This window comes from Vicugna pacos, unplaced genomic scaffold, assembly GCF_048564905.1.
Source record: "Vicugna pacos unplaced genomic scaffold, VicPac4 scaffold_19, whole genome shotgun sequence".
Lineage (NCBI taxonomy): Eukaryota > Metazoa > Chordata > Mammalia > Artiodactyla > Camelidae > Vicugna > Vicugna pacos.
This window is the reverse complement of record NW_027328740.1, coordinates 22,129,547-22,141,708: the sequence shown is the minus strand read 5'-3', so window position 1 is coordinate 22,141,708 and position 12,162 is coordinate 22,129,547.

The following is a 12,162-nucleotide window of genomic DNA, read 5'->3' as shown; positions in this document are numbered from 1 at the left end:
GTGCATTTATATTCGTAAATATTGATTCATATGAGCATATCGTGACCTAACCCAAATGCCGATTTGGAATCCAATGGATTCCTAGTCCGTGGTATAGACTTGCAAGTCTTCCAACAGGATGAATGAATGCCATAATCTACACTACGTCGAGAAGAAATGGCACAAGCCTATAACTAGGAAAAGTTGCTCCGCAAAAGTGTACTAAGATCAAAAGAGACAGGCAGTAAAGTGCACATTGGGGATTGTATCATTCCTAGGAATTTCAGCCCCCTTGAAACAAATGGATAGATGTCCCGTGAATGCGGGTGTTTCAGCAGAAATCAACCGACGGCTATGTACTGCGGGTGTGCGCATATTACAGGAACAATAGTTTCCCTTAGTGGGTCTCTGTGTACTGTGAACTGTTAGAAAGTTTGAAGACGTGTGAAACATTCAACTGAAAATGGACACACTTCCCTCCGTTGCTACAGTGCATACAGATCTGAACAAAAGGAAAGAGGGAAGAAGAAAGGCCCATGGGACGCTAGTGGGTAGAATCACATTTACCTTAGGAACCTCTCGTCGGATGCAGCCCCTCCCCCAACACTGACAAGATGCAGCAGCCACTGGGGATGTCAGTTGGCCGTTGGATTCCAGGTGGAATGTTGGTGTGTACCGCGAGGCTTGTTGTGGCTGGTTTATCCTAGGTAACCGGGCAGAGTTCTGTGGGTGGATCAGTGCGATGGAGGGGCTGCCGCCCTCTGTGGAGCTTGGCTTAGTTCTTTGGTCCGGGAAGCTGTGTCAGTTCGAGATACTGCTGCTGCCCAAAGACCTGAGTTCACGGGTCAGTTTCCAGAACCTGAAAGGGCAGACAGTGGAAGATCTGCCTGTCTTCAGCTTACTGGAGAGGCTCCGAGGTCCTTTCAGACTTGCCCAGTCCTGTAGAAGTCGACTTTATGGGAGACATGAAGAGAAGCTGGCCGAAAATATGGCTGCATGGATTGAGGAGAGATGCGAACACATTGATGAGAGATGTTCTGCTACAATAGAGAATACTGGCCTGGAGACAGCTGTAGAGGATAGCAGGCTCGAAAGGCATTCATGAGACATATTGAACCTTGCTGATACTAGCAGAAACATACGGAGGGCCACCGTGGACTGGAGGAAGTTCCTCAATTCTCTGCTCCAAGAACGGGTCCAAGATCCCTGACGTCTAAAGAGAAGAGATGGCAGAGATGATAAAAACGCTCATGTTCTTGAAAGAGGTCAGATAATCCACACGACCCAAGGGGCAATTCCAAGCCATTCAGATCAAAGTGCACCAAGCCCAGGTAAGCCTTTTCCCAGGTTTGGGCCTAGCTATCAAGCACTTGCTCTTCCCTCCCCTCCACTCAGGCATCCATTTTGAGGGATCAGTACCTGAGCTGCAATGAAGCCCCTAAGAGAAGAGCAAGCCCCTCCTAGAATCAGAGTTCCTCTAGCTTCATCCTCTGTGAACAACAGGGAACCCCATAAAGGTCAAATACTCTCGTATGAAATAGATAGGAATTGAATACTTAGCTCCCACCAAGAAACGATGGCCTTCTGCTAGATTCAGCAAATGCTGGGTTTATGTCTTCTCTGGGGTGAAGGGAGTGTGGTAAGTGAGGGGAATCTTTGACTGAACTTGAATCTGTATTAGGCCTCCGTTTTTCAAGACAGTCTAGGTAAATATTAGAAGTCAGATAGTGAACTGAACTGTAAAAGTCGCCAATGACATGAAAGACACAGCTTATGTGGACCGTCTTTCAATTGAGTCAAGCCCCCGGGGGCAATCTCTCATGGGGGTGCAGACTTGGTTGCATTCAAGTGCTTTACCCAACATGATCGGATGATTAAACGTTCTCATCACTGATAGAAGAACACCTGGTTCTCAGTAGCCTAGCATAGCTGCAGCAGGGTTCTCACAGCTATAATGCCTCTAGGTTCTTTGGATTCAAAGCTAAATGTATATATTTAGTTCGTTTCCTCTTGTATTTTCCTTGAGAGGGATGTTACACCTTGAAATGCCAACATTGACCAGTAGGTGTCATCGGGAGTAAAGGGCACCACATGCACAAGTGAATCCAAGCTTGGGGGTTATTTCATGTTTCCATTAGTTATTTCATGGTTCCTGTTGGTTTCGGAGGCTTCAACAGTAAAGAGTTGACATGACCCCTTTAACAGTTCGGACTGCTAGTTTGCATTCTATCTGTCTATGTTTTCCTTAGAGCTGACAAAATGTTACCGAAATTGACAAGTCTGGCTTCTAGGTCGGTTTAGTATGTTTCAGAAACTAACTTCATTTTCGTATAAATCCCAAAACATTTATATAAATTCTATTAAATTTTTAAAGACTGCAAATGAGATATCAACACAATGTCAAAACTGGAGTCTTCGGACAATCCCTCCCACCACGGCTGTATAGAAACCAAGAGATAAAAAAAAATCACATTTCTGTGAAATGTATCTGGAAAGTGTTGATTCATCGATGCCCAGTTGACAGAGAAGCAGTGCAACCTGCGCTCACTCGCTCCCATGAACACAGCAATGGAAACATCCACTCACCCAGCCCTTGGCACAGGACACTTGCCGAAGAGAGGTCTGTGACTTCCAAAGACAGGATGAGGCCTCAGAACACCTGGAAGCAGGAGAAGGAAAAGCAGGGAATGGATACCAGTGCATGGTCTGAGCCCTGTTGATGGAGCAGTAAAGGTGAAACTCTCTTTAACTTGGACGCAGACTCTCAAGCGGACAGGAGACATGGGATTGAAGGTGATGCGCTGAGTGTTAGAAGACTGCACAGCAGATGCTTGGCTGACAGAACTCAAAGAATCCAGTGCAAAATATCCCCACAGTTGATTCTAAGACCAAGATCCGAGCTGCCAAATTTGAGGTAGAAGAGGCAGCGTTCAGGGAGGGGTAGGGCTACGGATGTTGGCACACGCTGAGTCTCAGGGATCTGGAGTGCGTTGTGGGATGTGGTGGGTCCTATCAAGAGAGCAAACCGACCTGTGACCCCAATGAGCAAGCAACCACCCTGGCGCGCGCAGTTGAAATTATCGATATGTCCCATGGCCACACCCAGTGCATCTGCAGGACCAGAGACCAATTTGGCATTTTGCCAATAGAGCATGTGTGGGGCTGAATCAGAGATATTGTGCATCGGGTCTGAGGGATCCAGGGGACCTTGGGTTTGAATTCAGAATGAAAAGCCTTAGGATCTGCTACATTCATAACCTGGGCTGTGATTATGGTTTGGTTTGAGGCACAGGATGTGCAACAGCTCTGTGGCTGCCTTCGTGCACCCGTGCCACAAGGATGAGAGGACAAGGAAGTGTGGTCCAAGACCACAGCGTGAAAAGAGGAAGGATTTCCTTCAGTTTATCTCCCAAAAGCGGATGCTACATTTTGGATGGCACCGGCATGGTTCGGCAGCGAGGACACCAAGTTCGGGCTGCAGGATCATTCCAGCAGGCCCCAATGTGTGACATCCATAGATATACTTCCACTGGTGTTTCTGTAGACAGAGAAGCTCTTGGAAGAACTGGTTTCAGAGGGACATTCCCGTGGCACTACAAAGCACAAGCGCACTCACACTCTGCTCTTCTGGAAACACTCCAAAATAACATAGAGTAGAATGCAGAGCTGAGAAGCTTTAGAAGCTCCATTTCCACCAGAGGAAGTGTCCTGTGCTCTTTCAGATTTGTGAGATAAGCGTAATCAAAATGAGGTTATCCTAATCGAAATAGTATGGGGTGTTCATCACAACAAAGGCAACAAAAGCAATTGGAGATAGACCAGACAACACACACAGGAACAGGACATGGCATCAATGTCTAGGAAAATTTGTCCTCACAGAAATCCCATGCAATTGTGTAGAGCCAAGAGTCTAAAGTTTTCACTTCACAAAGCCCTAGAAGTCTACATTAGATACCTGAAATTACCTGACCAGTAGAGATGAAGAAATACAGTAAAAGGAAAAGGAAGTACCATTTTCAGTTAAAAGAGATTGAAGGCCCTAAAGATAAGCTTTCAGACAACTAGACTGCAAAACGCTCTCCAGAGCAAGTATTGAAAATGGAGGTGAGGGAAACACTGAAGAACAACAGTGTCTCAGCTTCACAAAAGGCAGAATAACAGAAAAGGGGAAGAGAAAGCCTAAAGACGAGCCAAAAAATATCAGAAAACTCAGTGGATGAGAAAATATCAGGGCTAACATTGGGTCCTAAGCAGACTAGATATTGCAGAGGGACGCGTGAATGACTTTGAAGACAGGGGAACAGAAATCCCTCGGTCAGAAGCACACATAGGAAAGCAAGTGCAAACCAATGAAAGCATTGCTGTTGAATCCTAGTTGAAGACAAGGCATGAAAGACTAAAATTCGAAAGAGTCTCAGATGGAAAAGCAAGAGATAAAGAAACAAACAATGTTTGAAAAGTTATGTGTAGAAAAATCAGACTGAAAGTTGCTGAAATCCAAGTTAGAATCATCTAGGCGAATTCAGGAAGTACACAGCGTCCAAAAGAGGTGGAATCCCAATAGACTTAGCAGCAGCTGTATGATCCAAATCAACAAAGTTCATGAGCATCCCAGTGATTTAAAATGTGCCTGGAGGAAAGCAACATAGTCACAAGAGAACCTCCAGAGGGGTTTCAGCGGCTATCTCAGCAGCAATATTGCAGGACAGGGAGGAGTGCCAGGACATAGACCATAGCTTGAATGGCAAAATGCTGCCATCTAGGGTAGCCTATGCCACATGACCACCATTTCTAATAACAGCAGAGCTAGAGAATGCCACAGACCTGCAAATCTTAAAAGAATTCAGCAGTTCGAAACTTATCCTAAAAGAAAGGTTGAGAATTCTCCCCTGAAGGGATAAGCAGCAAGATGAAATGGAAAGAAGAAAACCCTTATTGGAAAAGCAAGAAGAGCATGAGTGGAAAAGAAGAAACAAGAAGAAAGCAAGGAGGACATCAAAACCCTAAAGATGGGAGAGGGAAGCAGGAAATCATAGGGGATTGGAAGCACTATCTTAAGAGAGTCAGCTTATATGACTCTCTGTTGGAATCAAACGGAGATATGCATGGCCTGACGTGTTTGCGAAACAAACGGGAAGCAGACCAAGAAAGAATCAAACAAACAAACAACACAAAAAGGGTAGGGTAACATGAATATTCAAAAGAAATTACTCGAGGTGATGTCAAGGATCATTCAGTACGCATCGACCCAGTATCGCGGCTTGAATGTACTCAGCACACCTGTATTCGGAAATCAGAGGCGTGCATTTATATTCGTAAATATTGATTCATATGAGCATATCGTGACCTAACCCAAATGCCGATTTGGAATCCAATGGATTCCTAGTCCGTGGTATAGACTTGCAAGTCTTCCAACAGGATGAATGAATGCCATAATCTACACTACGTCGAGAAGAAATGGCACAAGCCTATAACTAGGAAAAGTTGCTCCGCAAAAGTGTACTAAGATCAAAAGAGACAGGCAGTAAAGTGCACATTGGGGATTGTATCATTCCTAGGAATTTCAGCCCCCTTGAAACAAATGGACAGATGTCCCGTGAATGCGGGTGTTTCAGCAGAAATCAACCGACGGCTATGTACTGCGGGTGTGCGCATATTACAGGAACAATAGTTTCCCTTAGTGGGTCTCTGTGTACTGTGAACTGTTAGAAAGTTTGAAGACGTGTGAAACATTCAACTGAAAATGGACACACTTCCCTCCGTTGCTACAGTGCATACAGATCTGAACAAAAGGAAAGAGGGAAGAAGAAAGGCCCATGGGACGCTAGTGGGTAGAATCACATTTACCTTAGGAACCTCTCGTCGGATGCAGCCCCTCCCCCAACACTGACAAGATGCAGCAGCCACTGGGGATGGCAGTTGGCCGTTGGATTCCAGGTGGAATGTTGGTGTGTACCGCGAGGCTTGTTGTGGCTGGTGGATCCTAGGTAACCGGGCAGAGTTCTGTGGGTGGATCAGTGCGATGGAGGGGCTGCCGCCCTCTGTGGAGCTTGGCTTAGTTCTTTGGTCCGGGAAGCTGTGTCAGTTCGAGATACTGCTGCTGCCCAAAGACCTGAGTTCACGGGTCAGTTTCCAGAACCTGAAAGGGCAGACAGTGGAAGATCTGCCTGTCTTCAGCTTACTGGAGAGGCTCCGAGGTCCTTTCAGACTTGCCCAGTCCTGTAGAAGTCGACTTTATGGGAGACATGAAGAGAAGCTGGCCGAAAATATGGCTGCATGGATTGAGGAGAGATGCGAACACATTGATGAGAGATGTTCTGCTACAATAGAGAATACTGGCCTGGAGACAGCTGTAGAGGATAGCAGGCTCGAAAGGCATTCATGAGACATATTGAACCTTGCTGATACTAGCAGAAACATACGGAGGGCCACCGTGGACTGGAGGAAGTTCCTCAATTCTCTGCTCCAAGAACGGGTCCAAGATCCCTGACGTCTAAAGAGAAGAGATGGCAGAGATGATAAAAACGCTCATGTTCTTGAAAGAGGTCAGATAATCCACACGACCCAAGGGGCAATTCCAAGCCATTCAGATCAAAGTGCACCAAGCCCAGGTAAGCCTTTTCCCAGGTTTGGGCCTAGCTATCAAGCACTTGCTCTTCCCTCCCCTCCACTCAGGCATCCATTTTGAGGGATCAGTACCTGAGCTGCAATGAAGCCCCTAAGAGAAGAGCAAGCCCCTCCTAGAATCAGAGTTCCTCTAGCTTCATCCTCTGTGAACAACAGGGAACCCCATAAAGGTCAAATACTCTCGTATGAAATAGATAGGAATTGAATACTTAGCTCCCACCAAGAAACGATGGCCTTCCGCTAGATTCAGCAAATGCTGGGTTTATGTCTTCTCTGGGGTGAAGGGAGTGTGGTAAGTGAGGGGAATCTTTGACTGAACTTGAATCTGTATTAGGCCTCCGTTTTTCAAGACAGTCTAGGTAAATATTAGAAGTCAGATAGTGAACTGAACTGTAAAAGTCGCCAATGACATGAAAGACACAGCTTATGTGGACCGTCTTTCAATTGAGTCAAGCCCCCGGGGGCAATCTCTCATGGGGGTGCAGACTTGGTTGCATTCAAGTGCTTTACCCAACATGATCGGATGATTAAACGTTCTCATCACTGATAGAAGAACACCTGGTTCTCAGTAGCCTAGCATAGCTGCAGCAGGGTTCTCACAGCTATAATGCCTCTAGGTTCTTTGGATTCAAAGCTAAATGTATATATTTAGTTCGTTTCCTCTTGTATTTTCCTTGAGAGGGATGTTACACCTTGAAATGCCAACATTGACCAGTAGGTGTCATCGGGAGTAAAGGGCACCACATGCACAAGTGAATCCAAGCTTGGGGGTTATTTCATGTTTCCATTAGTTATTTCATGGTTCCTGTTGGTTTCGGAGGCTTCAACAGTAAAGAGTTGACATGACCCCTTTAACAGTTCGGACTGCTAGTTTGCATTCTATCTGTCTATGTTTTCCTTAGAGCTGACAAAATGTTACCGAAATTGACAAGTCTGGCTTCTAGGTCGGTTTAGTATGTTTCAGAAACTAACTTCATTTTCGTATAACTCCCAAAACATTTATATAAATTCTATTAAATTTTTAAAGACTGCAAATGAGATATCAACACAATGTCAAAACTGGAGTCTTCGGACAATCCCTCCCACCACGGCTGTATAGAAACCAAGAGATAAAAAAAAATCACATTTCTGTGAAATGTATCTGGAAAGTGTTGATTCATCGATGCCAAGTTGACAGAGAAGCAGTGCAAACTGCGCTCACTCGCTCCCATGAACACAGCAATGGAAACATCCACTCACCCAGCCCTTGGCACAGGACACTTGCCGAAGAGAGGTCTGTGACTTCCAAAGACAGGATGAGGCCTCAGAACACCTGGAAGCAGGAGAAGGAAAAGCAGGGAATGGATACCAGTGCATGGTCTGAGCCCTGTTGATGGAGCAGTAAAGGTGAAACTCTCTTTAACTTGGACGCACACTCTCAAGCGGACAGGAGACATGGGATTGAAGGTGATGCGCTGAGTGTTAGAAGACTGCACAGCAGATGCTTGGCTGACAGAACTCAAAGAATCCAGTGCAAAATATCCCCACAGTTGATTCTGAGACCAAGATCCGAGCTGCCAAATTTGAGGTAGCAGAGGCAGCGTTCAGGGAGGGGTATGGCTACGGATGTTGGCACACGCTGAGTCTCAGGGATCTGGAGTGCGTTGTGGGATGTGGTGGGTCCTATCAAGAGAGCAAACCGACCTGTGGCACCAATGAGCAAGCAACCACCCTGGCGCGCGCAGTTGAAATTATCGATATGTCCCATGGCCACACCCAGTGCATCTGCAGGACCAGAGACCAATTTGGCATTTTGCCAATAGAGCATGTGTGGGGCTGAATCAGAGATATTGTGCATCGGGTCTGAGGGATCCAGGGGACCTTGGGTTTGAATTCAGAATGAAAAGCCTTAGGATCTGCTACATTCATAACCTGGGCTGTGATTATGGTTTGGTTTGAGGCACAGGATGTGCAACAGCTCTGTGGTTGCCTTCGTGCACCCATGCCACAAGGATGAGAGGACAAGGAAGTGTGGTCCAAGACCACAGCGTGAAAAGAGGAAGGATTTCCTTCAGTTTATCTCCCAAAAGCGGATGCTACATTTTGGATGGCACCGGCATGGTTCGGCAGCGAGGACACCAAGTTCGGGCTGCGGGATCATTCCAGCAGGCCCCGATGTGTGACATCCATAGATATGCTTCCACTGGTGTTTCTGTAGACAGAGAAGCTCTTGGAAGAACTGGTTTCAGAGGGACATTCCCGTGGCACTACAAAGCACAAGCGCACTCACACTCTGCTCTTCTGGAAACACTCCAAAATAACATAGAGTAGAATGCAGAGCTGAGAAGCTTTAGAAGCTCCATTTCCACCAGAGGAAGTGTCCTGTGCTCTTTCAGATTTGTGAGATAAGCGTAATCAAAATGAGGTTATCCTAATCGAAATAGTATGGGGTGTTCATCACAACAAAGGCAACACCAGCAATTGGAGATAGACCAGACAACACACACAGGAACAGGACATGGCATCAATGTCTAGGAAAATTTGTCCTCACAGAAATCCCATGCAATTGTGTAGAGCCAAGAGTCTAAAGTTTTCACTTCACAAAGCCCTAGAAGTCTACATTAGATACCTGAAATTACCTGACCAGTAGAGATGAAGAAATACAGTAAAAGGAAAAGGAAGTACCATTTTCAGTTCCAAAGAGATTGAAGGCCCTAAAGATAAGCTTTCAGACAACTAGACTGCAAAACGCTCTCCAGAGCAAGTATTGAAAATGGAGGTGAGGGAAACACTGAAGAACAACAGTGTCTCAGAATCACAAAAGGCAGAATACCAGAAAAGGGGAAGAGAAAGCCTAAAGACGAGCCAAAAATATCAGAAAACTCAGTGGATGAGAAAATATCAGGGCTAACATTCCGTCCTAAGCAGACTAGATATTGCAGAGGGACGCGTGAATGAATTTGAAGACAGGGGAACAGAAATCCCCCGGTCAGAAGCACACATAGGAAAGCAAGTGCAAACCAATGAAAACATTGCTGTTGAATCCTAGTTGAAGACAAGGCATGAAAGACTAAAATTCGAAAGAGTCTCAGATGGAAAAGCAAGAGATAAAGAAACAAACAATGTTTGAAAAGTTATGTGTAGAAAAATCAGACTGAAACTTGCTGAAAGCCAAGATAGAATCATCTAGGCGAATTCAGGAAGTACACAGCGTCCAAAAGAGGTGGAATCCCAATAGACTTAGCAGCAGCTGTATGATCCAAATCAACAAAGTTCATGAGCATCCCAGTGATTTAAAATGCGCCTGGAGGAAAGCAACATAGTCACAAGAGAACCTCCAGAGGGGTTTCAGCGGCTATCTCAGCAGCAATATTGCAGGACAGGGAGGAGTGCCAGGACATAGACCATAGCTTGAATGGCAAAATGCTGCCATCTAGGGTAGCCTATGCCACATGACCACCATTTCTAATAACAGCAGAGCTAGAGAATGCCACAGACCTGCAAATCTTAAAAGAATTCAGCAGTTCGAAACTTATCCTAAAAGAAAGGTTGAGAATTCTCCCCTGAAGGGATAAGCAGCAAGATGAAATGGAAAGAAGAAAACCCTTTTTGGAAAAGCAAGAAGAGCATGAGTGGAAAAGAAGAAACAAGAAGAAAGCAAGGAGGACATCAAAACCCTAAAGATGGGAGAGGGAAGCAGGAAATCATAGGGGATTGGAAGCACTATCTTAAGGGAGTCAGCTTATATGACTCTCTGTTGGAATCAAACGGAGAGATGCATGGCCTGACGTGTTTGCGAAACAAACGAGAAGCAGACCAAGAAAGAATCAAACAAACAAACAACACAAAAAGGGTAGGGTAACATGAATATTCAAAAGAAATTACTCGAGGTGATGTCAAGGATCATTCAGTACGCATCGACCCAGTATCGCGGCTTGAATGTACTCAGCACACCTATATTCGGAAATCAGAGGCGTGCATTTATATTCGTAAATATTGATTCATATGAGCATATCGTGACCTAACCCAAATGCCGATTTGGAATCCAATGGATTCCTAGTCCGTGATATAGACTTGCAAGTCTTCCAACAGGATGAATGAATGCCATAATCTACACTACGTCGAGAAGAAATGGCACAAGCCTATAACAAGGAAAAGTTGCTCCGCAAAAGTGTACTAAGATCAAAAGAGACAGGCAGTAAAGTGCACATTGGGGATTGTATCATTCCTAGGAATTTCAGCCCCCTTGAAACAAATGGATAGATGTCCCGTGAATGCGGGTGTTTCAGCAGAAATCAACCGACAGCTATGTACTGCGGGTGTGCGCATATTACAGGAACAATAGTTTCCCTTAGTGGGTCTCTGTGTACTGTGAACTGTTAGAAAGTTTAAAGACGTGTGAAACATTCAACTGAAAATGGACACACTTCCCTCCGTTGCTACAGTGCATACAGATCTGAACAAAAGGAAAGAGGGAAGAAGAAAGGCCCATGGGACGCTAGTGGGTAGAATCACATTTACCTTAGGAACCTCTCGTCGGATGCAGCCCCTCCCCCAACACTGACAAGATGCAGCAGCCACTGGGGATGGCAGTTGGCCGTTGGATTCCAGGTGGAATGTTGGTGTGTACCGCGAGGCTTGTTGTGGCTGGTGGATCCTAGGTAACCGGGCAGAGTTCTGTGGGTGGATCAGTGCGATGGAGGGGCTGCCGCCCTCTGTGGAGCTTGGCTTAGTTCTTTGGTCCGGGAAGCTGTGTCAGTTCGAGATACTGCTGCTGCCCAAAGACCTGAGTTCACGGGTCAGTTTCCAGAACCTGAAAGGGCAGACAGTGGAAGATCTGCCTGTCTTCAGCTTACTGGAGAGGCTCCGAGGTCCTTTCAGACTTGCCCAGTCCTGTAGAAGTCGACTTTATGGGAGACATGAAGAGAAGCTGGCCGAAAATATGGCTGCATGGATTGAGGAGAGATGCGAACACATTGATGAGAGATGTTCTGCTACAATAGAGAATACTGGCCTGGAGACAGCTGTAGAGGATAGCAGGCTCGAAAGGCATTCATGAGACATATTGAACCTTGCTGATACTAGCAGAAACATACGGAGGGCCACCGTGGACTGGAGGAAGTTCCTCAATTCTCTGCTCCAAGAACGGGTCCAAGATCCCTGACGTCTAAAGAGAAGAGATGGCAGAGATGATAAAAACGCTCATGTTCTTGAAAGAGGTCAGATAATCCACACGACCCAAGGGGCAATTCCAAGCCATTCAGATCAAAGTGCACCAAGCCCAGGTAAGCCTTTTCCCAGGTTTGGGCCTAGCTATCAAGCACTTGCTCTTCCCTCCCCTCCACTCAGGCATCCATTTTGAGGGATCAGTACCTGAGCTGCAATGAAGCCCCTAAGAGAAGAGCAAGCCCCTCCTAGAATCAGAGTTCCTCTAGCTTCATCCTCTGTGAACAACAGGGAACCCCATAAAGGTCAAATACTCTCGTATGAAATAGATAGGAATTGAATACTTAGCTCCCACCAAGAAACGATGGCCTTCCGCTAGATTCAGCAAATGCTGGGTTTATGTCTTCTCTG